Here is a 24,473-nt window from a genome sequence, read left to right on the forward strand (position 1 = left end):
GACTTTCTGAAGTGAGTAATAAATTTCGTATTTTTCTGCCACCTGCTCCCAGGCAGCTAGGGCATCGCTCCAAAAGACATCGCGTGCTCTTGGCACGAAGTCAGACCCGCCTTCTTCGTCTGTGCCCATACGTTCTCGGTGGTTCTCAGATCTGATACACACGTCGGCCAATCGACAAATCTCATACTATTCAGCAAATGCTCCTACCGCCTGTTCGTGGATAGGTCGACTTAACAGTTGGAATCCGCCACGTGCAGGACTAGGGGGACTGGGGTGATCTTCTTCAAGAACTAGACAAACGCACCGACTATGATGTAGAATAGGTAATAGATTGTAGTTAAATAGAATAGGACAGTAGATTAGGAACCTGCAGCGATAATTAACTCCTTGCCTGCCCTGTGCCAGCGGCAGGCTCATAGGGATTAGCTCTATGAGCCAGGCACCCAAGCAGGTTTATATTAACACTGGCACATATGTAACGCTGCAGGCAGTCAACACTAATCACTCGTAGTTATTAGAAATTATGCTAACACTAGAAGTAGCCTGCCCATTAAATAAAAAAATATAGTACTGTCTGTAGTAAATTAAATATGTAGTAGCTGCTATTATAATAACATTAAGAAAATTAAGACTCACTAATCATTAAGGTGGTGGGTTACTTTGTATAATTATTATTATTATTATGGAAATAAAGAAAAAAACAAAAAAATACTCCTGCACCATAGCTGATATAGGTACTAGAGTCTGCTAGAATAAGATTAATCCAGCAGGATAAAGTTCTCGCGTCCATGTGATCATAATATCACCCAAAATATGAGTACACTGGGTAGGACTCGACGTCCACTGAAACCCATGCAGCCACAAACAACCACAGACATACGGTCACTGTGAGATGAGGATCGAAACAAACACTGCGTGTTCTATTTACGTTACTCGTGCTGGACCATTATTTGGCGTGGAAAATACTGATTCGTCGGAAAATACTTTAATCCAACAATCACGATACTTACCTTTCCTCAGGAAACCCTAATCGGTAGACTTAACACGGAGCTTCCCGTTGATGGTTGCACGTTTGGCCCATAGTTCAGCCTTCGAAATCGTCACCGAAGCCTGTCATCCGATCCAGGAAACGCATTAGTGTATTTCTACTGCTCGGTGTTTAAACAAGGTTTTTTGACGTGATGTGCTTAGAAGCTCACTAAACTTGACTAGTGTTGTTACACGGCAACAAGCAGTTCTCAAGCGCTTTGTCACAGGACGCCCTCAGGCTAGCATTTGTGCGTGTACCTGCGTGTACATAGCATTTCACGCCGATACTCGTAACAGAACACTCCTAATGGTGACTTATGCTATGGCTGTCAGCCATGTTATCCTTATTATGTACAGTACCGCGACATAATTTTATGTTTCATTGCTCAGTATGCCTAGGAATGCGATACCATACCACAGCCTTTGACGCCGTCAGATTCCTTTCCTTCATAAGAACGTTGGCTTGGTCACAAATAATCTGGAGATGAATCAAGTGTCTGCACTCAAAGCGAGGTAACATAGATATCTGACCTTGAAAACTGTACTGCCATTGGCTAATATGGAAGAAATGGCCTAATGACGAACACACCTCGTCTCTTGTAGCAGCAGATTGCTTCTACCTCAAGCATGGACAACGGCTAACGTGATACATTACTCCACAAAACGTCGCTATTCGCGTAAGCTGTCCCTACATGTAAGATATAGAGTTCAGTCTCTCTAAATGTCAGCCTCTGATGCCGTCAGATACCTTTCCTTCATAAGAACGTTGGCTTGGTCACAAATAACCTGGAGATGAATCAAGTGTCTGCACTCAAAGCGAGGTAACACAGATATCTGACCTCGAAAACTGTACTGCCATTGGCTAATATGGAAGAAATGGCCTAATGACGAACACACCTCGTCTCTTGTAGCAGCAGATTGCTTCTACCTCAAGCATGGACAACGGCTAACGTGATACATTACTCCACAAAACGTCGCTATTCGCGTAAGCTGTCCCTACATGTAAGATATAGAGTTCAGTCTCTCTAAATGTCACCGTATGGGGTTTATGTCACTAGCTGTTAGTTTTCAAAAAAATCAAGTTCAACAGACATCACGTAGCTAGTGCTGGTGCAATGATTACATTGATTACTTACAGACCAGTACGCCGTGAGATCAACTCCCCGTACTTATTTTTTTTGGTTTTTCACGTGGGTAATTACAAGTATTTAATAAAAAATTACTTCGTGCAATAATTAAAGGTATTACAATTGGAAATTTGTCTTAAGTTCTGTGGGACAAAACCGCTGAGGTCATCGGTCCCTAGGCCTACACACTACTTAATCTAACTTAAAGACAACACATACACCCATGCCCGAGGGCGGACTCGAACCCCCGGCGCGGGTAGCAGCACGAACCGTGGCAAGGGGCCGCAGTCACCGCGGCCCACACCGCACGGCTACTTTATATTACTAAATGGCTAGCACTGTGCACCATACACAGTCCCAGATCCAGGCTATCTAACGGAAGCAGGGGAAGAAAAAATTCAGGTTCAATCTTTCATATAGCCACTGACCAAATTTTTAAAAAATTTAAAATTTTGTCATAAAGTGCTCAGCAAGAAGTATAATCATATGTTAAAGTTTTAACACAGTAAAACAAATATTACTGTTAGAAACTATGTATACGCCTAAAGTAAGCGCACCTTATAGCGCGCAAATTGCCCTGCCTATATTCATCCAATATTTGAGAACGAGAACACTTAACGACGGCCAGCAAACTTTATACGTAATTTCAAACTTTTAAGAAACTTTTTCTCGCTTATAGCCCCCCACAAAATGGTGAAGAGGATAAAGGTTTACCGTTCATTACATTTTCACTCTTCATGCAACTAAACTTCAGCTTTAGGCATGACCTTTTAATTTATTACTTTTTACTACTAACTCTATACGCAACACATTTTGCAGACAGTTAAACTGAATAATCAGCTTTTCATCATCTTCGTCATTCTGCTATGTTGTGGTGCTTTTAATTTATTATTCCTGTATTATCATTATCATATTATTTTACAGACGTCAGAGTCATTTTATTTGGGTGACCTAACCCCCAAATGTTGCCGTCAGATGTACAGCACGTGTCTTAACAGAAAGCAAGAAACTGTAACTTAACATGGAATCGAGCCTCTGTCCCTTTACACAGAAAACTTATAGATTGACTAGTTGCCTACAGTGAGGATTGGCTGGTTGGTTGATGTGGCGGAAGGGGACCAGACAGCGTGGTCGTCGGACCCATTGGATTAGGGAAGGATTGGGAAGGAAATCGGCTGTGCCCTTTCAAAGGAACCATCCCGTCATTGGCCTGAAGCGATTTAGGGAAATCACGGAAAACCTAAATCAGGATGGCAGGAAACTGATTTGAAACGTCGTCCTCCCGAATGTGAGTCTAGTGTGCTAACCACTGCACCACCTCGCTCGGTGCAGTGAGGACCAGCAAAAAGTTTTCTGTTACACCTATATCTGCGTCTGCATACAGTACACAGCGCGTAAGAACCACGGAGATATGAGAAATTATGGCTCGAACACAGGCATATACATAGTCCTTTTTCCCCCGCTCTATTTGCAAGTGGAACAGGAAAGGAAATGCCTGATGGTGCCTTCATCCACGCACCTTACGGTAGCTTGAGGAGTATCTACACTACTGGCCATTAAAATTTCTACACCACGAAGATGACTTCCTAGAGACGCGAAATTTAACCCACAGGAAGAAGATGCTGTGATATGCAACTGATTAGCTTTTCAGAGCATTCACACAAGGTTGGCACCGGTAGCGACACCTAGAACGTGCTGACATGAGGAGAGTTTCAAAACTATTTCTCATACACATAACAGCGGTTGACTGGCGTTGCCTGGTGAATCGTTGTTGTGATGCTTGGTGTAAGGAGGAGAAATGCGTACTATCACGTTTCCGACTTTGATAAAGGTCGGATTGTAGCCTATAGCGATTGGGTGTATCGTATAGCGACATTGCTGCTCGCATTGGTCGAGATCCAATGACTGTTAGCAGAATATGGAATCGATGGGTTCAGGAGGGTAATACGGAAAGCCGTGCTGGATCCCAACGGCCTCGTATCACTAGCAGTCGATATGACCGGCATCTTATCCACATGGCTGTAACGAATCTTGCAGCCACGTCTCGATCCCTGAGTCAATAGATGGGGACGTTTGCAAGACAACAACCATCTGCACGAACAGTTCGACGACGTTTGCAGCAGCATGCACAATCAGCTCGGAGACGATGGCTGCGGTTACCCTTGACGCTGCATCACAGACAGAAGTGCCTGTGATGTTGTACTCAACGACGAACTTGGGTGCACGAATGGCAAAACGTCATTTTTTCGGATGAATCCAGGTTCTGTTTACAGCATCATGATGGTCGCATCCGTGTTTTTAGATATCGCGGTGAACACACATTGGAAGCGTGTATTCGTCATCGCCATACTGGCATATCACCCGGCGTGATGGTATGGGGTGCCATTGCTTACACGTTTCGGTCACCTCTTGTTCGCACTGACGGCACTTTGAACAGTGGACGTTACATTTCAGATGTGTTATGACCCGTGGCTCTAGCCATCATTCGATCCCTGCGAAACCCTACATTGCACGACCGCATGTTGTAGGTCCTGTACGGGCCTTATTGGATACAGAAAATGTTCGACTGTTGCCCTGGCCAAAACATTCTCCAGATCTCTCACCAACTGAAAACGTCTGGTCAATGGTGGCCGAGCAACTGGCTCGTCACAATACGCCAGTCACTACTCTTGACGAACTGTGGTATCATGTTGAAGCTGCATGGGCAGCTGTACCTGTACACGCCATCCAAGCTCTGTTTGACTCAATGCCCAGGCGTATCAAGGCCGATATTACGGCCAGAGGTGGTTGTTCTGGGTACTGATTTCTCAGGATCTATACACCCAAATTGCGTGAAAATGTAATCACATGTCAGTTCTTGTACAATATATTTGTCCAATGAATACCCGTTTATCATCTGCATTTCTTCTTGGTGTAGCAATTTTAATGGCCAGTAGTGTATGTCCTTCTTCAATATGACCTGGTGTGGATCCCAAACACTCGAGCAGTAATCAAGAACAGGTCGCACCAGCGTCCTATACGCAGTGTCCTTTACAGATGAAACATACTTTCTAAAATCCTACCAATAAGCCGAAGTCGACCATTCGCCTTCCCTACCACAGTCCTACCATTCAGTTTGACTCGTTACAGAAAAATCTTCATCGTTTCTCCATTTAATACTTCAGCGTCATTTTCCAATAGCGTCTGCTCACAGTGCTATCACCAGTGCAGATTAAAATCTTACGAAGTAACGTCAGCGCGTCGCCTGACCATTTCAGATACTGTTGCTCGGCGGTAGTTGTGAAACTGACTCTCATAGTCTGGGCGTGACAAAGAATTTGATCGTGTGATGAAGCATTCCTGGAGTTATCGGAGTATGTGAACTCGCGGAAAATGGGTCATCATTTACATCATGTGAGAACAGTAGCGTGGGCTGCAATTAGTGGAACACGAATTATTGGACCGATCTTTTTCCATCAAACCGTAACTTCCGATAGGTATGTCAACAATATTCTGCGAACGTTTTTTCAGAGTAAGTTTCCTTTAATTTACGTCTGTGGTTACAAACTTTTTGTTAACAGATTACCGGTTTCGTGCTATAATGACCTGTTTTATATAAAACATGTCATCTGTTTTATAAAATCAAAGTTCTAATGTACTGCAGCCATTTTCAGAGAACTAACAACTGATAAATAGACTCACAGTTAGTTTACACTGGACAATGTAAGAGAACACGGTACCAATGCGTCTAAATGCTTCGTAGAAGACCCACTCCAATCGCTGTATAGAGATGAAGACGCCAGATACCGTACAACGCAGACTACATTTGGCAAATAAAAGCAAATTCGCCTTGATCCAAAATCGAACCCTCGACCTCATACATGCAAACCCGAAATGCTATCCACTGACCACCTGCACACCAGGCCGCTGCTATTCTGATAGATATAGTTATCGTACATGTCATTACAGTGTTGCCAGATTGCCAATCTTTGATGTTCACTTCCTGCAGGAATTATGCAAAGAATGAAATTTTGTGACAGATACTTTTGTGTTGTCAGTGTGTGAGCAATCGCTTTGCGAAGTCCCAGTGCGTGAATTTTTCTTCACCCTGTATGAAGAGTGAGCATTAAGGCACCTTTCGACATTGATGGACGTGGAATTCTTCACAGCTACATTAATAGAAGCGTCGTCACATGTCAATGGAATGATTTGTCTGATCACAGGACACCTGATTCGTATGTTCTGACAGATTAACACGTAACCGTTCTGGCACCATTCTTCTTCGAAATTCATGAACGGACCATATTTTCATGGTAATATTACGTACGCAGTAGTCTGACCTCAGCAGAGTTTCGCAGAATTTGTGTACAGCTCGTACTTGGAAGAAGAATCCGACCCCTTAATGAACGCTACTTCGACATTTTACGTAAATTATCTCAATAAACATGATTAACATCTAGAGTACTTTCCTCTCAGCAGTTTTAGATGTAATTCGAAATTCTGAGTATTAGGGTCCGAATAACTTTCCGCGAATAGCATTGCATAGCTTACAAACATAATTGTTCAGTTCACTGACAAATAACTAGAACGTTAAATTAGGCATTTTACAGCATTGCAGATTTTGGGCAATATCACATTCACACAACGGCCCGAAGAAACATTTTGAGCCATTCAAACATAAAAAACAGTCGTTTGACTGCTCTACGTACAGGGACCCTGAATGTCATCGAGTTTCTCGTGAAATATGGCGTACAAAATTAACATGGCGATGTACCTCGATGTATTCTTCTTCATTGATAAACATAAATTTTAAATCCAGGCTTTCACGTACGTGACTGTCTTATTTTAATGCAAATTTGCTGGCGATAATTTGGTGAGGAATACGGAGGAACAATGTGTCTTATCTCTGTCTGACGCGCATTTGAAGCGACGCGAAGTATCTGCAGCTGCACTTTATCTGCTCAAGCCGGTCGTACAAGAACTGACTCAGTTATCGATCATCACATTTCCCCTTCTTTCCTATCAATTCGATCAGCTTATCTGGCACACAATTGGAAAGTATAAATGTAGATCTCGTAAGTTCTATAAACGGTCGCATTTGCAGGTAAGCTCAATTACTTCAAAATTGGAGTCAATAAAATTCTTCTGGGTTTGGGACCACTTTGTCAACTATAATATTCCGACGATTCTGAGACCATGGCTAGACGCCTACCTAAGGGGTGTATTGTTAACTCTTGAATGGGCGTTTTTTTTATAACCTGCATTGTATTTTCAATTCCCCACCTAGGGCGGGCTGGAAGCAGCGTAGGAGCTGCTCTTCAGCTAACAGACATTACAAGTGTACAGGAAGACGTTTAAAACAATATAAAGGAGGAAACAGGGTGTAACATAGGTATAAAAAAGGGGGAATATGATGGAAGAAAGCATTCAAAAAGGGGTGACTGCGAAATGGGGGTAGAAATGTTAGAAAGCACTTTGCACAAAAAACCGCACACTGTAAGGTTTAAAAGGCACAAGGCGAAGCATGGCTGGAGCATAAAAAGTCACGGAACGATTAAGGGGCTCCGGAAAGGCTCAAAATCATGAAAAGTTCAATTTTTACTTTTTTGCGTTTTCTGAATCTGCAGACTATTACCTTTTAATAGATATATAATTTATTCAATTCTGAGGACTACAACTATTATTAATTTTTTTTTGAAATGTGTTCTACATGGGCGTGACCCACTGTGGCGCTGTTAAACTGCTGTCAAATGGTGTTATTATTAACGTCCGTGTTCATCAGGTACATTTTAGTGATGTGAGATAAAGTGTGTGTTGTGGCTAACCTGTGATGGTTCAATATATATCGCTGGTGTGATTGTCGATTGTTTCATGTTTATTTACTCTGTCGTTATCTCTAAAATATTCGTAATTAATTCTGTTTCTTGAGTCTCTGTTTTGTTGAAGTATAATAATGAGTAAAAGTAAAGTTATTAGAAATCCTCTGAAGGCTTTTAAGAAAAGGAGAAATGTTGGAAAGCCAAAGGTATGTGTTATTACTGTAAACAATAGAGACGATAACCAAGTGAGTGAACCTAACCTGTAAAGTACACCTGCCCATAGCGGTCAAAGTGGGAAAGAAAATACTTCACAGAAGAAGCTTGGTTCAATGAGTGAAAACTTTGAATGTTTTATGGGCGAATCGGATGTGAATGAAATATTTGATATGTCGGTTCTCAAAGGAATTTTTTCAAACTGTGTAAGATGTATTCATTGTAGTGAAGTTGGTCTGGAACTCTCCATAATAAAGCACGTAGGACTTGCTAGTGAAATACAACTGAAATGTGATAAGTGTTCATACATGGCCACCTTTTGGAACAGTGTTGCAGTAACTGCAACTGAAGAAAATGGTAGCAAAATCTACGAACACAACATTAGATTTGTTTATTCCTTGCGTTCAGTTGGTAATGGTGCTACTGCAGGTGCAATTTTCTGTGGCATCATGAATCTTCCAAATCCCCCAACCAAGTTTACGACCTATAATAAATTAATAGGGTCTAAAGTAGAAGATGTCTGTATAGAATCTATGAAGAACGCTGTGGAAGAGGCAGTAATGGAAAATAATGGTAACAGAGATTTGGCTGCAGCATTCGATGGTACCTGGCATAAACGGGGACACACATCTCTTCATGGTGTAGTATCTGCCACCAGTATGTATACAGGGGAAGTTTTAGATGTAGCAGTAATATCAAAGTATTGTAGATGTCCACAAAAATATAAAGGTACACATGAAAATAATTGCAAAGCTAACTATAGTGGCAGTAGTGGAGGAATGGAAGTGGCTGGTGTTGCCAGTATATTCCAGCGTTCTGAGACGTGTGATAAAGTGCGATATGTTAATTACCTTGGTGACGGTGATTCTAAAAGTTTCAAACATGTTCAAGGACTGAAGCCCTATGGTGATGATGTTGTAGTGCAGAAATTTGAGTGTATTGGACACGTACAGAAGCGAATGGGAACAAGACTTCGGCGACTGAAAGCTTCGTACAAAAAACAAAAACTCAGTGATGGTAAAGGGTTGGATGGGAAGGGAAGGTTAACTGACAGTGTAATTGACAAAATACAGAACTATTATGGAATGGCTATTAGGCAAAATACACAAAGTGTCGACGAAATGAAGAAGGCTGTTTGGGCTCTTTCTTTTCATACTTCTTCAACCGATGAAAATCCCCAACATACCTTGTGTCGCAAAGAAGAAGACAGTTGGTGTAAATATAACAAAGGATTGCTAACTGGTGAAGTGTACACTCATAAGCATAGTCTGCCTCATGCAATAATGGAGGTGATAAAACCTATTTTCAGAGACTTAGCAGCACCTGAACTGTTGAAAAAGTGTATTCACGGAAAAACTCAAAACCCCAATGAAAGTGTAAATAGTGTTATATGGTCGAGAATCCCCAAGACTGTATTTGTTGGAATAGAAACACTTCACTTTGGTGCGTATGATTCTGTTGCGACTTTCAATGATGGCAACATTGTAAGGTGCAAGGTATTTAGAAATATGGGAATGAAGATAGGTTCTAACATGGTACGAGCGATGCTTGCTTTAGACAAGGAACGCCTTTGGGCTGCAGAGAGGGCTGTAAAGAGTCTAGAAATACAAGCAAGAGTAAATAGGAGGAGGAACAAGAGGAAGCTGGAGGAGGAGTTTGCAGAGAATGAAGATAATCCATCCTATGGACGTGGAATGCACTAAAAAGTTAATCCAATCTTTGTCGCTCGATTCCCAAAACTTTTATTTTCTCATACTTATTACATGTTTTCTAAGGATCTTCCAAACATATTTGTTTCAAACGTTCAGTAAATGTTACACAATACCTTCTGCATAATTGAACACAGCCTTTTTCCAAAAAACTGTATATTTTTGAATATATAAATAAAAAATTGCAAATAAATGTTGTGAATTTTCATTACAATTGAAAAAAAATCATCTTTAATAACTGAACTAAAATTTTGTAAAATCCCTGTGTTAAGTTGTAGCCCATATTCCAATAAATAATCTGTAAAAAGTTCAACTTCCTACCTCAAATACTTTGTGAGGAAAGATGTAATTTATAAACGTTATTTTAACATTGCAAGTATAGGACGTTCCGGAGTCCCTTAAAACAGCGAGGCGATGGGCGGCGTAGCACGGAACAATCACGGACAGCAAAACTATAGACAAGTCAAGCACATAACTAAAAACACATCACTTGACGACACTGTAGAAGGACACCAAATACACACTGACGCAGCACACTCGATGATGAATAAAAAACTGAGAGGATCTGCTATGGTAGGAGATACGAGGGAGAAGGAAAAAGGGGGGGGGCAAGGGGCGGTGCTAGAAGGAGTATGGGGTGGGGACACGCCGAAGTGGGCGAGGCAAGGAAAGATGGGAGAGGAAAACAGCTGAGGAGTGAATGCAGAGACTCAGGGGAGAAGGAGGAATAACTGCTCAGGGGGAAGGAGGGGACAGGAAAGGGGGAAGCCTGGGGGGGGGGGGGGGAGGGAAACAAGGCCAGGCTACAGTTAGTGAGAAGTGTAGACATCATGGTGAAATTCATCTTCCTGGAGGCGGAGGTGCTGGAAATTGCCCTGATGAAGGATATGGAGGGTGTGGATGTGGAGAGAGAGTGGGATACAGTGATAGAGGCGCAGCTGTGGGTGGAGGGAGGGAGGTGGTGGAGAGGAAAGAGGACACCAGGGGATGAGGGGAACAGACCTGCAGACAGTGTAAAGGATGTGGGTAAGTTGGAGGACAAGGAGGATGTCGTGGAGGGGGATGAGTTCGTATAGGAACTGTGGAGGGGATGGAAGGCGGATACAGAAGGCAAGGCCGAGCATGTGGCATTCAAGAATTTGGATGGCATTATAAAAGCAGGGGTGGGGGCAGAGATCCAGGCAATGCTGGCATAACTGAGGATGGGTTGCATTAGGGATTTGTAGGTGTTGAGGATGGTGGAGGGACGCAATCCCCATGTCTGGCTGGATAAGAGTTTCAGGAGGTGGAGGTGGGTACAGGCCTTCTGCTGGATGGTCCAGAATTGAGGGATCGGTTGAGAGTGAGGCCAAGGTATCGCATATATGAGTGAGCTGGATAAGATAACCATAAATGGTGAAAAAGAAATCATGGAGACGGAAGGAGCATGTGGTGTGGACTATGATGATTGCCTAGTCTTGGAGGGGTTGGTACATAGGAACCACTGGTTGCACCAAGTGGTGAACTGGTCAGGTTGGGTTTAGAGGGTACATTGGGATCGTTGAAGGGTAGGATAGAGAGCCAGGAAGGTGGTGTCATCACCATATTGGAGGAGGTGTACAGCTTGGGCATATTGGCAATGTACAGGAGCTAGCTGAGAGGGAAGAGGATGCAGGCCATAGGATAAAAGATTTAGGTGTTGGTATTGTAGAGTGTGACACAGGAACCACCACATGAGAGGAAGGAAGTGACAAGGTGGGCAGGGCGTAGGTTTGGAGTTTAAAGAGGAGAACAGAATGTCATACATTGTTGTAAGCATTTTGGAGGTTGGGGGAAACAAAAATGCCAGAGTAATGGGAGTTAAGTTGGAGGGAGAGAAGATGGATGAGGTTAAGGAGTTGGTCTTTGGTGGAGAGGGAGGGTCGGAAGCCACACTGGGTAAGGGGGAGGAGGTGATGTTGAGTAAGGTGGTGATGGATACAATGGGAGAGGACAGATTTGAAGACCTTACTGAAGATGGAAATGAGGCAGATGAGATGATGGGTAGAGGTGGCAGAAGAGGGTTTGTAGCGTTTGAGGAACAGGAGGACATGGCAAGTCTTCCACAGGTCATGGTAAAAGCCAGTGGAGAGGATGACGTTGTATAAAGTGGCAAGGACAGTCAGGGAGGAGAAGGGGCATTCTTTGAGGTGGCAGTAGGTGACCAGGGGCCATGATGCGTTTTGACAAGAGGATAAGTTTAATGTCTTATGCTATGATGGGAGTGTTGATGCTGGAGGGGAATAACTGCCCCAAGTACTGGAGACTGGGAGCTAGTGGAGCGACAGAGGTATCAGTGTTTTCCATGGCGGTGGAGAAAAGGGATCATTAGGGATGCAGAAAGCCTCAGAAAGGTGGGAAGTCAAGTGGTTGGCCTTATTGACATTGTCAGGAAGAGGGCAGTCATTGTGTAGAAGGCGATAATGGGATGCGGAATGGGAACTAGTAAGCCGATGGAAGGCAGACCAGTACTTGGAGGAGTTTATACGGAGGGTGGCGTTGAGTTGTGTACAGGTCTGGCGCCAGTCCCAGCGTTTCTCTGCTGTAATGTGATTCTGAATGTGTCGCTGTTGTTGCTGCTGGTGGTGAAATGTATCCTAGTCATGAGTAAACAGGATGGAGCGATAGAGACGGTGGGATTCACAAAGGAGTAGGATGGCCCACAGATGGAGATTGGGGTTGTGGGAGCTGAATGGTTTTATTAGGGACATGGGCCTCCACAGCATCAGTAATGGTCTTCTGGAGGAAGGATGAGGCGTGGGTAATCTCATTGGGATGGTCATATGTAAGAGGGTGGTTTTCGACCTGGGTGGTGATGGATTCCTGGTAGCATCCCAGTTGCCATGGACTACTTTGGGAGGGGAGGGGCTGCAGGGCAGGGAGCCAGAGGCGTGCAGTTAGCAGAGATGATTGTAAGAAGGATGAGAAGGTGGTCACTACCTGAGGGCTCAAGGATGTCCATGACAATGTGCCCAGGGAGGTTGGCAGAGGCAATGACAACATCAGAAGTGGAGTTGCTTTGGGGGTAGATGGTCTGAGGAAGAGGAACAAGTTCATCTTGGTGGGGGAGTGGGAAGGAACTGATGCCACTGCCGAAAGGCAACAGGAGGGTGGCTGTGGATGTTGATGTCATCAGCAATCACATGGGTGGAGAAGGTGCAGTCAATGTGGGAGTTGAAGCCATAGGGGACAGGAGTAGATATAGATGGCTGCATAGGTGACGGTGAGGGATTGGAAAAAGACACTGAGGATTGGGTTTTCAGTGGAGTTATTGAAAAGGTGTTGTGGCCAGACAGGGATGCACTTAAGGTGGCCAACAGTGACTCCACCTTGCACTCAGGGACCAGGATCAATTGTTCAGTGGAAGGTATAGGGAGAGATGCGCACAATGTGGTGGGACTGGATAAAGGTTTCATTCAGGAGGTAAGTGTTGACCCAGTGTTTGGAGTGGGAAGTATTTGTTGGTGCAGAAGGAGCGGATGTTCTGGAAAATGATGTGACACTCATGCCACTCCATGATGGAAAGAGAGGTGGGGTGAAGGGAGAGGAGAGGCTTAAAGTAGTGTGTCTAGGCAGGTGAAGATGAAGTGGGCTTGGTTGTAGGCATAGGTGCCAAAGCTGTCAAGTTGGAAGATGGAGCAGGCAGTGAAGGAGATCTGTTGGAGTGTGTGGGGTTGTTGGAAAGGGTGGATTTATTGGAGGACTGTGGTTAAGAAACAGATGATGTCTTCAGCTGTGGTTAGCACACAAAGGAATTGTTGGGGTAGATGGGGTAGTTGATGGGATGGATGGGGACAGTAAGCTCAGGGGTAGCAGGATGGAATTAAGCCTAGCATTTGTAGGTGTAGGTGGGATACAGACCACTGCAGATGTTACAGGAAGGAGGCCTTGTAATGGGGACCGGGGGGTTTACAGTTATGGGTCAGGTGGTCATTATACATTAAACAGTGCTGGTGGTGCTAGAGTTGGGGAGGGATTTGGAGGATTCAACTGGGTAGCAACAGTGAAAAATCAGGGCTCCCTGGCTGAGGAGATGGTCGATTGAGATGGCGGACCTGGGGAGACCTGCAAGAGGTAAGTGGGACCAGTGGCATTGTGGATACTTTGGGCAAAGTGGCTTTCAAAGTCAGGGTGAGAGTTTACTTCAGCCAGCAGCTCATCCTCCATGGTCACTGGACTGAGCTTGTTAATCAAGGCGGTGTAGGTTGGGGGTGATGGGAAGGCTGGGGCTGGCAATGAGAGGAAGAGGAGATGAAAAGTGTCAGGGACGTGTGGGGGCCACTGTGTCCTTGTGGAGAATCTGTTGGGAGATGGGAGCACCTGGGAGATACTTTCGTACCTCCATGGCGAGGTATGGGTGTCGAGGAACTTGGAGCCTGTCTTCGAAAGGACAAAGATGTGGAGGGTGGGGGCAAGGGTATGGGTGATAGGAGGAGGGGTGGTATCCATGGAAACGATGGTGGGAGGGGAAGGGGGTGGTGATCTTTTGTTGGAAGTGGCAGGATCAAAGCTTGTGGAGTTTCTTGGTGAGGGTAGCCTGGGGAGAGGGACAGGGAGGTGAGGGTGGTGGTGGGTGGCAGATCCTTCAGGCATAATGGAGATGCCATGAGGTGCTGAGAGTTCCATGGTGGCAATTGTGGCCTGGTGTGATGTGATGTATGTGGGGGAGGCAGAAGATGAAGTTTTGGGGGTGAGAGCAGGGAAGCCTAACACCTGAGGGGATGTGGCAGAGGTGGCAGCTAATACATATGTGAAGCCAGGAGCAGGAGTGGGAGCCATTGCTGGTAGAGGGTGTGGGAAGGGAATAGAAGTGTGGTTCACAGCAGGGAATAAGATGGAAGAATGGGTGAGTAGGGGAAGCCGAGATGAGGTTTAAGGTGGCAGGCCAGAGGCAGCACTTCAGGAAGTGATAGTAGAAGTGGGAGAGGGACAGTTGTAGATGACAGTGGAGGTGAGAGGGCTTATGGTGAAGGCAGCAACAGATGGATGAACAGTGGGCGGCAACAGATGAACAGATGGACATAGGAAAGCGGGCGGTGGCGAGCATCTGGCGGCGGTGGCGTGCACCAGGTGGCGTCGGTGGCGTCAGCGGCGGCGGCCAGCATCAGGTGACTGCTGGTGGATGGATATCAGCTGAAAAGGGGGAGGGGAGGAGGGAGAGGTACTCGTGTACTTCTCATCGAGCCCAGAACGTCTTTAATTTTGTTGTTGCTACGAAAAATCGGCTTGACACCTGCCCTACAGAGAATTTTCCCAAGTGTTCAGTGATCCCTTTCACATATGGCAGCAGGACGGTGTTCCATGCTTTGTTCTGCGTTTCCCTATGGTCCTCCTCCTTTGGCGCCGTAGTTTTATGCATCATGCTCTTGTAGTAGCCATTAGCTTCAAAAATGGACTTGAGATTCTGTAGTTCGACTTTGAGAATGTGTTCATCACTGATCCTGTAGGCTCTCTTAGTTAAAGTTTGCAGGGCCGATTTCGTTCTGGGCTCGACAGTAGATACAATTGACAAGTAACATACTGCTGGAGCTTGTGAAATCAGGTGCGAATGTGGACTGGTGTATGTAGCAGTGACAGTTCTGTGGAAGGACTGGTATTGCATAGCAACAGGTGCACAGTAGACTACAGTGGCAGGGGATACCCAGAGTGCTGAAGCACCATAGTCGATACTAGGCAGTTAGTAAACAGTGCTACGCTGTGCTCGCTGCTAAACTTCCTATTTGCTGATTTCCACCAATGGCAAGCAATAAAGGAAACTCCATTGGGAAACGCCTATTGCCATCAATTGACAACATGCAATGTAAGGACCTATAAAGAATACCTAGTACCCTTTCTCCTTATCCTCATATCCAATGACAGCACTCCTCAATAGTATATAAGTAATCAAATTAGCTCCCATTCAGCCCAGTACCCAATTTATCCCCCACAGAGACTCTGTCCTTATCAGATTCCCCCCTCCCACTTTCGACACCTCCTGTGGCGACTTCCCTGCATCACCTTTGGCTCCCATGCATCCCTCATCCATTTCCTACCTCCTACTCTCCTTATCAGCGCCAACCCTCTCGCTATCTGCCTACCTTCACCACTGTCATCACAAAACTCAGTCCTGTGGTCTTGGAGGCAGAGGTGTTGCCAGAACTGAATGCCCACCCCACCGTGTAAATCTGCCTAGCCCGGTGTATTTACAACAACTCCAGCCCTACCATCCTCATACGTCTTTACCGAATCTGCCTCCTCGACAGACCACCTCCTCGCTCAGGCAGCCCTGATTTTCAACTGCTGCCACCTTGTTGACCTGCCCCATTCCCCTCCTCAATCCAACCAATGCCAGCATTGTCTCCTCTACAATGACCACCTCACCCAAAACTGCAACAGCCCCCCACCTGCTCACATTGTAAAGCTTCCCACTTCCTTAAACAGTGTCCTAACCTTGCATCTCCTCCTTCCTGCCAGACCTGCAATGAACGCTATTCCACCCCACCTATTCTTCTAAATGCAAAGCCAAACCCTATCCCATCAACCCTGAGCTTAATGTCACCATTCGCCCCATCGACCAGTCCATCCACCCCAACTATTTCCTTGGCCCTCCTCTATGGCTGAAGACATCACCCAGTTCCTGACCATTGTCCTGTAGAATATCCACCCTTCCAACACCCCCATACCCTCCAGCAGATCTCCCTTTCCACCCACTCCATCTTATATTTGAATACCTACACCACCTACTCCTATAACCAGGCCCACTTTGCCTTCACCCACCTACACATTTAAGCCTCTCTCTCCCACTCGCCCCACTCCTTGCCCCTTCCCACCTCCTGGTGCATCAATAGTATTGTCTCCTATGCCTACCCTTACTCCCTCCCTGACGACAAATACCTCTTCATGCATACCCTGTCCCAGCACCAGGTCGACTCCTTCATTCTTTATGAAACCTTCTTCCAACCTCACCATAGCGTCCACACCTCTTCCTGACAACCCCCTTCCTCTCACTCAATGTGGGGTCACTGTTGGCCTCCTCATGCAACTCCCTGTGCAGCCACAGCCACTAATCAATGACCTGACCGAACACCTTCTCCTCAGCATCTTTCTCTCTCCCTCACCATCACCTATGCCACTATCTATATCTGTCCAACAGCTCATCTCCCCTACGACTTCATTTCCCATGTTGATCATACCTTATCCACCTATGTGACTGCTGCAGGCCCCAACATCCACAGCCATGAGCCTGTCACTCTTCGGTGGTGGCATCAGTTCTTTTCTACCATCGGCGGTGACCTGCAAGTAACTCCAGCCTGGATGTCATCCTTGCTTCCCCCAACCTACTTGGTTGTATCATAGCGGACATTCTCAATCCTATTGGTAGTGTCACCTCCCCATCCTTCTCACCATCTCCTCCATCCATGACACCCCCTCCAGCCCCCCTCACCCTGCTACCCCTCTGAAGTCCATCCATGACTGCAGCTGTGCCAACCGGTATGTCTATTGGGAATTCATTGCCTCAGAGGTCGAAAGCCACCCTCTTGCCTTTTACCATCTCACTATCACCCACGCCTCTTTCTTCCTCCAGAAGACCATCACTGACGCTGTGGGCTCCACATTTCTACCAAACTCATCCACCATCAGTGCCCTACACTTCCTCCACAGGCCATTCTTCTTCTCTGTGAATCCTGCAGATTCTATCGCTCTCCATACCCATGACCAGGATACACTTCACCACCAGCAGCAATTATGACACATCCGAAACTTCATTACAGCAAAGGAATGCCAGGAATGGCGCCACATATGTACACGTCTCAACTCCACCCTCCCTGTCCCTTACTGGTAGCCATCCCACCCCGCATTACCCTCTTCTCCATGACAACCATTCCTTCCCTGACAACCTGTGTAAGGCTAATCATCCTGCTTCCCACCTATCTTAGGTCTTCTCCATTCCTAACAATCACAATTTTGATTACTTCCCTCTTCCCCACCGTCCTTGAATACACTGATATCTCTGTCCTGCCACTCACCCCAAGCTTCCAGCACTTTGGTCAGTTACCCCCTCAGACATAAACACTCCCATCACTGTACAAGGCATCACACTCATCCTTCACTCCACATGCAACACCACCCCTGGTCTTGACAGTGTCACCTAATGCCACCTGAATGAATCCCCCTTCCCCCGTCCTTCCTGACTACCCTTGCTACTCTGTACAACAACCTCCTCTCCTCTGGCTTTTATCCTGTCCTGTGGAGAACTTCCCATGTCCTACTGTGCCCTAAACCCAACATATCCCCATCTGACGCCTCTTCCTATCATCCCACCTGCCTTACCTACAAGTTCAGCAAGATCTTTGAGTCCATCCTTCCCACGACATTCATCACCACCTTAACCTGCACCACCTCCTTCCCCTTACCTATTGTGGCTTCCTGCCCTCCTCCTCAGCCAATGACCTTACCAATCTTCTTTCCCTCCAACTTAGCTCCTGTCAGTCCACTATCTTTGTTTCCTTCGACCTCAAGAATGCCTATAACCATGTCTGGCATCCTGGGCTCCTCTTCAGACCTATGATCTCCGCATCAATTTTATGCATCTCGTTGCTTCCTTCCTCTCCCATCATCCCCTTTATGTCATTATCCTCAATACCAACTCCTGTACTTTCTATCCCACTGCCAGCATGACCCGAGGCTCCATCCTTTCCACTCTCCTCTGTCGCCTGCATACTGGCAATATGTCCAAACCTTGCCCATCTGTTCATCTTCTCCAATTTGCTGATGACACCACCTTCCTGGCTCTTTGTCCCACACTTCAATGGTCACAATGTACCCTTCAAACCCACCTTGACCAGTTCACCACCTGGTTCACCCAGTGGCTCCTTTGCACCAACCCTCCCAAGACCTAGACAATCATCATAGGTTGTACCACATGCTCCTTCTGGTTACACAATTTTTACCTCACCATCCTATCCACCTCACTCCTACCCTGAAATACCTTGGCCTCACCCTTGACCATCACCATCTCCTTAAGATCCAACACAAAGCCCACAATAGAGACTGCCTCCTGAACCTCCTGTCCAACCAGACATGGGGACTGCATCCTTCCACCATCCTTCACACCTACAAATCCTTGATCCGCCCCATCATTTTTTATGATAGTGTCACTTGGATTTCTGCCACTCCCAGATTCTATAAGGCCCTCGATATCCTAGGAGGCCATGCACTCTACCTCGCCTTTTGTATCCGCCTTCCAGCTCCCACACGCATCCTTTATGACGTCATCACACTCTGCCACCTTCTTCTTTTCCTGGAACACATCCACATCCTGTACATCATCTGCCAACTTGATCCCCCCACCCCCCACCCCTTGGTACCCCCATTCCTCTTCATCCAGAGTACATTGCTGTGCTTATACCATTGTGTCCTGCCCTCTCTCCATCTCCACACAGTCCACTTCTTCCCAATGCAACTTTCAGCACCTACTCCTCCCAGATGTTGAGCTTCACCCTGACATCTAACCCTCCTGCCAACTCTAACCCCATCTTCCCCTCCTCCTCCTCAGGACTCCCACTCCCCTCCTCTTCCCATTCTCTCCTATGCCCCCCTTTCCCTACCCCCTTCTGTGTCTCTGTGCCTCTTCCTGCCTTGCCTTCTCTCGTCATAGCCTGCCCCGCCAATCTCCTGCCTCTTAGTGCGTGCATCACCCCCTTTTTTCCTTTTTCCTGCACTTCTTCCATGCCCCTCCTGCCACTGCACCTTCCTCTCCCCTGTTTATTCCTCCTCTCCAGCGTCTTGTCCCTCAGCAGGTCCCCATCAGTAGTTTTTATTCCTCGTGTGGGCTCCATCAGTTACATTCATTTTTTAAGTGTCTTTTGCTGCTTGTGTTTTTATACTGTTGTCTACTTTTAATTTGTATGTGTGACTTCAGTGTATTTTAAGTGCCCCACAAATCACTGACTGTGTTGTTTTAACTGTATCTCAATATCCATCCCCATTGAATTTCCCCATTTTAACTTTCATTGTCTCCATGTACTTTGTTTTTATATCCATCTTTTTCTTCTCTTTTTATGTATAAGTTTGCTCTTTTATTATTTGTATGCCACTCGGCTGAAGGCCGATCGATTGTGCCACCGCCAACGCCCCCCCCCCCCCTTCCCTTGTGGGACAGGGAATGAAATTACAGTAAAGAAAAGAAACGCCCATTCATCAGTTATCACTGTACCCTAAGGAAGGCGTCTTGCAATAGTCCAAACCCAGAAGAATTTTATTGACTGCGACAGTGGTCGCAGAAGCCTACGTTTACATACTTCAGAATTCTCCAGCAGGACAATGGTCGGGATTCCTCACTCGATGTGCAACCACTCGAAGTTTCTCGCTTAATATTTTCGTTTATTTCCATGTTGCGTTATGAATTCAAACAACACACAACTACCCTCAAGCGCAGCAAGGCACACTGCTAAACATCTACCATGTTCCGAAATTATATTTTGTTTTCTGCGCATTTATTGCTCTTAATGTCCACTGGTCTAATAAAATATTTTCTGACAAGGAGGTGTGTTCTTGAAAGATTAAAACTATGTGCTGGGCCGTGTGCCGAGCTGTAACTCGCTAGCCCTTGCTAACAATGCTCTTACTGATTCAGATATCCAGGCACGTATTATGAACCACCCTCACATATTCAACCCCCGTTCACTTCTCTCCGTCTTCCCGGAGTACTAGTCCAGTCGAGTTTCCACGAGAACTTCTGTAAAGTCTGGAGAGAGGGAGAGAGGCACTGGCGGAATTAAATCTGGATATCTCAGTCGGTATGAACATTTCTCGCCAAAAATTAAATTTCCATGTTCACGTTTCCAACCAGCATACAGTATTAATCTGTCAGGAAGTTTAGAAATATGACAAGCCAGAGCAGACTTGAAGATCCCCTCTAAAGGCGTTGTTTTTGGAAACGAACGTTTCGAGATGAATCATTTACGTAAACGTTTATGATAACTGTATCCAGAAAGAAAGGCGCCAATTTAACCAGTAATATAGGATTGGAATGATGTACTAGATAAGGGTACATAGAATAAAACACTTTTATAACCTTCGCTACCTGCTTTTCTGACACGGAAAGTAAGTTTTACACCAAGCTCACACAGCACAGAGCAGGAGATTGAAACGCTAGTGTGCCTATTCGATGTCAAGAGACACTAATTCAGTCTCTGAAGTGTTTGAAACAGAGAAAAATGTACAATTTTCGAGAAAAAGTTTTTCGTAATGTTTATTTTAGGCTGTACGGAGCATACTACTGCTTAGTGATGTGTGTGACAAATTAATCGGTAGAAGGTAGCCATAAGCAGCCTCGATCAATGTGATCTCCATGTCATCAACGTGGCTTATCTAAGAGGACAGTTGCATCCGCAATGTTGTCTTGACCTGGGAGCGCTACTACGGTTGTGGACCCGTCTGCGTCAATTTTTAATCTCGTGTGTTGCTAGCTACACTAAAAGCATATCAACTACACCATTGCATATTCGTCCAGAAACCACTGACATGTCAGTGAGCTGTGGTTCGCGATCAATATCACCTGTAATCTGACGAGAAACCCCCTGAGATCAGTCTTCAGCAGGGCTCATTTGAAACTATTGTGTTAACAGTTATAAGGATAATCTATTACCTGTTAATGCATCATGAAGACGCCAGAAAATGAGTGTCCGGGGAGAAGCAGAGATCAACCTTTTATGGGATCTATGTATTACATTTTGCAAATTGAAGAAGTATTCCAAACAAACCATTAACCTCCACCATGAACACGGGATGAAAAGTGCCGCGCCGTAGTCATCACAAAGGTTCGCACCATCAAGATAGAAAGCGAACACCTTGTGAGTTGCAAACCGTGCAGCTACGTATCCACTCTAGAATGCATATAGGATCTTATTGGTGTGACATGTAATGAGAACTGATGGCATGCAACCGAATGCGAAACAGTCTGTCGTGGAGCTCATCGTGAAACTGATTATCCTTTAAGGTGTAGCTGCAGTAATACTTTTTATACTCACAGAAAAAACAAACATCCAATTTGTCCAGCGGTTCCACGTGGCATGAACTGCAGTGTCACACACTTTACAGGAGCGATAGTTTGTTCTAAGGGAGTATCAATTTTGTTCGCAGACTATGAATCAAGCAAAAGAAAGGATTTTGACCAGCTATTGGGCAAAAGGAGTGCTTATACCACAGTTAAGTTCTCTTACGCCCATTTCCCCATTCTTGCTTGAGGTGACGTAAATATTCCCTACTGACCTGCAATATCACCCACACGAGAAAGAATTGCAGGGGACTGAGTACCTCCAATTTCTCACAGCACAATAAATAACTTTGCAGCGAATTTATCGTCCAGATTAACAGTCGGCATAACTGTGTACGAAAGTGCTAAGTCACTGATGTCAGCTGATCTTAGTGCAACTGTCGTGGAGCCTCTAATTTCCAGGGTTCCTTTCATAAACATTTCCTCTTCAAATCCCAATTGGTCGGAGATGAAAACTTACTGAACAACAAGTCTGCTTCTCTCATCTACGAATTTTCGAGACGATTCCGCAATTTGCTGTGCATTGTGAAATTGACGTTTTGTTTGATACTTCGTTATCTCACGTCTTCCAATTCTCTAGCATTATTTCAAGTTATAAAACCATCCACTGCTTCCCTATAAATCACTGTAATCTATGTTGCCAACAATTTGAAGTGCATAACGTAGATGGTTACCATCATGCACATCCTGTAAAGTGTAAGCGGAATCGATCATCCTTGAAACGCGGAAACACCAGTTTTTGTAACAAGTCCGCTTTGTCTTCCGTGTCGGATGATCTTCCATGTACGTAATTATGTTTAGTATCCACTCACTGGACAACTATTGTCTTTCACTATGTTTCACTGAAGACGGGATCTGGGCTTCCTGTCCGACGAGGATGATGAAAACACATGGCTCAACACCCGTTCCATTATCACTTTCGCCATCATTGTTCTCCTCCTGTAAATTGTCCGGCCAGTCGAGCGTATACGACACCACGCATTGCACCGAATCATCTTGCAGAAACGGCAATACTCGTATTTCATCTGCGAAATTCCTTGGGTTCCTTTCCGACGAAATGTCAACTTCGGCTACTGTTGTTGTAGATATAATGCAATGTTTGCTCTGTTTATTGTTGCCATTACTCTGCTTTCTATCAACACCACTAACTCTGTGCTCGCCATTGGATACCTCCAGTCCAGCTTTCTGATGCCATTAGCAGCCAATACTAAAACAGTCTTTATACAGTCCAGTATTTATTTCAGATAAAAGAGAAGATAGAATAGTCATGCAAAATTAAAGACTTATGACCAACTGATCGTGATGTTCAACATATTCACTAAAACTGTCATCAACGGCATTAAATTTTCAGCAGGCAAAGGAAGCAGTTGGCTTTAAAAGTGGATACAACGCTATGGAACATTTATAAATCGTGACTGACATTATAGAACGGAGTGATGAGTATCAGTTAGCACTTAGTTTAAGATTTTTACAAAGCTTTTGACTCAATTTCTACAAAATCTGTACTGAATCAAGGCAATGATACGACCTATATTAGTACTCTGAAGGATACTAATAGAGGTAGCTTAATGAAGTCACATAGTTAATTTTTTTATATCAAACTGAGGCTAAACACGAATTTTCATATTTCTGCGCATAATATTTATCGCCTTCAATTTTTCGTAAGAACTCCGATGTTGATCAAAATATTGCACCAGTAAAGTTGAGACTTGTGACTTTTGAGTGTGACATACATTTGCACATTCTAAACAATTTTTATCTTTCTAGCTGTATTATTTAGCGCCACATATTTTTTTAAACTAACGTATTTTGCAAAACTTATTCATCTGATCATTATGAGATTTAACTATTTTAACATTAATACACTGGAGTACATATCGACAAAGTGTGGGAAAGCTATTTCAGTTTTTCATTTCATTCTTACATTATGGCGCAATACTTTGTATGCTACGCACAGGTGCGTTATGATGACATGGCGCTAGTAACAGTGAACTGAGGTAAGTACGAGTATACTCGCATGACTCTGTACCTCTCACAGTGATACAGCGCTTGTCTCGCCACAAGAGGCGGGAATGCGCGTTAATGAACCACGTGTTATCCGCCTTAGCTTCTGATGATGACTTCGTACTGTTCACCTCTAACACAGATCAACTCAACGGCAATGGGAAAACTTATAGAGTACGTCTAGAAGCTGGCCTGAAAATAAGCTACGGTAAGGCAGAAAATAATGTACGTCCAACACATTAAAAATTAAGATCAAACTGACAATAAAGTTATAAAATCAATTCATGAGTTTTGTATTTAGAGCAGCTAAAGCAGTGACAGGATGGGAAGCAAAATAAATAAAAAACAGTAACTACAGACCGGACTGCTTTTAATAAATTACATAGGGGTTTTCAAAACAAATCTTTCATTGTGTCACAAGAGGGTAAAATTGGTGCGTATTAGCTACTTCAACATATGACAGTGATAACCAGACTTTTAATGTAAAAACCACTAAAAGCCTCAAGTTTGCTTAGAGAGCAATAGAAAAACGCATAAC

The sequence above is a fragment of the Schistocerca serialis genome, chromosome 1 (assembly GCF_023864345.2).
Source record: "Schistocerca serialis cubense isolate TAMUIC-IGC-003099 chromosome 1, iqSchSeri2.2, whole genome shotgun sequence".
Taxonomy (NCBI): domain Eukaryota; kingdom Metazoa; phylum Arthropoda; class Insecta; order Orthoptera; family Acrididae; genus Schistocerca; species Schistocerca serialis.